Here is a 2,723-nt window from a genome sequence, read left to right on the forward strand (position 1 = left end):
TTGTAACCATGGCAATGAAATGATATATGATAGGATGAATGTAAAACTAATGTTCTCCCATGTAAACTATCACATAATTCACAATAAAACATTTAATAATAATTTTAAAAAGGGAGTATCTGCCCAACAACAATTTCAGAAGGAAGGAAAGGATAATGAATATGGATTAGGCAGAAGATGACAGACTAGGCAGAAAGGCTGTAGGGACCCTCTATAACAAAGATTCGGATAACCAAATGAAAACGTTGCAGACGATAGCCCGGGAACCCTGAGCTTCAGATGAAAGGATAGAGAAGTGGCTTGAATGCTTACTAAAAGAGAGAGCAGAGCAGATACAGCCAAAACAGGAGTGATAGGTGGCCTGTGCCGGCTGACCAGACACTGCACAGCCATCTTGAGCTTTTGTGAGTGGGTCAGAGATAAGAAAACATATTGGCATTGCAGAAACCTATCTGTAGCTCATGGAGATAAAGGTGAAATTTTATTTTCTTGTTCCTTACACTCCTCTGGTGACCAGAGACAGTCCCATTTGCATACCCAACCCAGGGAAGCTCCCGCCCTCCCAGTGGTTGGAACTATGTGGAAGTCAGTGCAGCAGTTGTGAACCCCATTAAAAGAAGTGGTTAGCTATCCACATTAGCCCCATTCAGGCGGGCCCTGCTCCAAATCCACAGCTCTTCCTCCCTTACTAGGAAAAGCAGCTGAACAGACATGTGGGGAAATAACAATTTTTTAAAAAGACAGCTTGTTTATGCCCAGGTGCAATGTAGCAATCTTGAACTTGTGGGTGACTTAAAGGCAAGAGGACAGTAGGTGGCATGGAAGCATATTGCTTATTGGTGGAAAGAAAGGTGCAATTTTTTTTTTTCTAGTGTCCCACATTACCCTGGTGAACAGAGATATGCCTGGCCCCCATCTGCTGTAGTCCTAGGGAAGCTCCTGCTCTTTGGGCTGTTGAAGTTGCATCACCAACCCCAGCACCTGGAATCAGGTGTGGCCTGTTCCAGACCTGCAGAGCTGGCTCTGGTCAGGGCTGGACTAGCATGACCTCTCACCCTCAGCTGCCCTCAGGATGGAAATTCCCTGATCCTCCAGCTGTTTTGGGGTCTGCATAAACTATTTCCAGATTGAGTATTCAGAAAGGACAACACCTAGCCCTACAGGAATTTCTCTGGGGTTGAGTGTTACTGTCTCATCCCTTACCCACCCGTGACTTGAGGTCCCTGGCTGGAGACACCAGAATTTTCTCCTCTTTGAATTTGGCACATGTCTTGGTTTTTTACTTTTACTACTTTTTGTTTGTTTTCAACTCTTTCTTCTTTGACTTTCTTTCTATCTCCTCTTCTATTTTTCTTCTTTTTAATCTGTTCCTCTTTCTCAGTCACTGCTACTTCCTTTCTTTCTTTTTATTTTTTCAATCCCTCTTTCTTTTCTTTTCTTTTTTTTTTTACGACTACTCTCTGATTTCTTTCCCTTTTACTCATTCCTCTCCCTTTGTGTTTAGTTCTTTTCTTTCTTTTTATTTTCTGTTTTTATTATTTTAATTTTCTCTCATTCTTTTCTCTCTTTGGTTTTTATATTCTTTTTCTGGCTGTTGACTGTTTTTGTTTTTGTTGTTGTTTGTTTTTCTTTTTTGAAAAATGTTGTTTGTTTTTCTTCTCTCTTGTGTGTGTTTTCTCTTCTTGTCCCACCTGACAGGAGACAGTGACCACATTCATACAGCCTAGCTACAACTGTACCTTCTACAACCCAACCCACTAGGCAAGAGCCCAAACCAGTTTCTGTATATTGGATCAATAGCAGCGAACATAAGCTAAATCCATCCTGAATTGAACTGCATGAATAGTGAACAGAAAGTGGTGTACAAACTCACATCCTGATCATACCCCACAGGAGTCAGTTTGTGAGTGCCTAGGAATACCCCGATATACAAGCATCAACTTAATACAAATGCGAGAACACTACAATGTTCTCAATAACAGCAGACAATATCTATTCACGTGAATAAATACGACAGTGTGGCGCAAACAAGTGACCAAGAAGCACAACAAGTGAGCAGTTTTGAGGGGAAAAAGGTATTGGAATTACCTGAAAAAGAATTCAAGAGATTGATATTTAGGTAACTCCAAAAGATTGACATACAAGTCAAGGAAAACAAGAAATAATTCAAGAAAGCACTACAAGAAAATTCAAACAAAATAGATAAATGATCAGAGACAATACAAGACCTGCAAATAAAAATCCAGAAGCTTAATATTAAGATTTCAGAAACAGAAAACACAGTGAAAGGGAAAAGGAGTATATTTGAATCAATGGAAGCCAGAATTAGTGAGCTTGAAAATAAATGTCTCAAAACTAGTAAGATAGAAGAACAATTGAAAAAAAAAATCTATAGAAAGCCTAAGATTCATGTGGGAAAACATGAAGAGGATTACCTTATGGTTGACTGGAATTCCCGAACAGGAAGAGACAGAGAAAAGCACCGAAAAGAGTCAAAGAGCTATTGGAAGAACATTTCTCTAACATCGTACAAAATGAGAAGATAAGCATTCAAGTAATGGAAGAACCTGAAACAGGATAGATCCCAAAAGAACATCACCAAGAAATATCATAATCGAACACTCTAAAATCATAGACGAGGAAAGAATCCCGAAAGCTACAAGCTAAAAGTTGCCTACTAAGGAGAACCAATTAGATTAAACTCTGTCTAGGCAAGAACCATG

The sequence above is a fragment of the Chrysochloris asiatica genome, unplaced genomic scaffold, assembly GCF_000296735.1.
Source record: "Chrysochloris asiatica unplaced genomic scaffold, ChrAsi1.0 scaffold00090, whole genome shotgun sequence".
NCBI lineage: Eukaryota > Metazoa > Chordata > Mammalia > Afrosoricida > Chrysochloridae > Chrysochloris > Chrysochloris asiatica.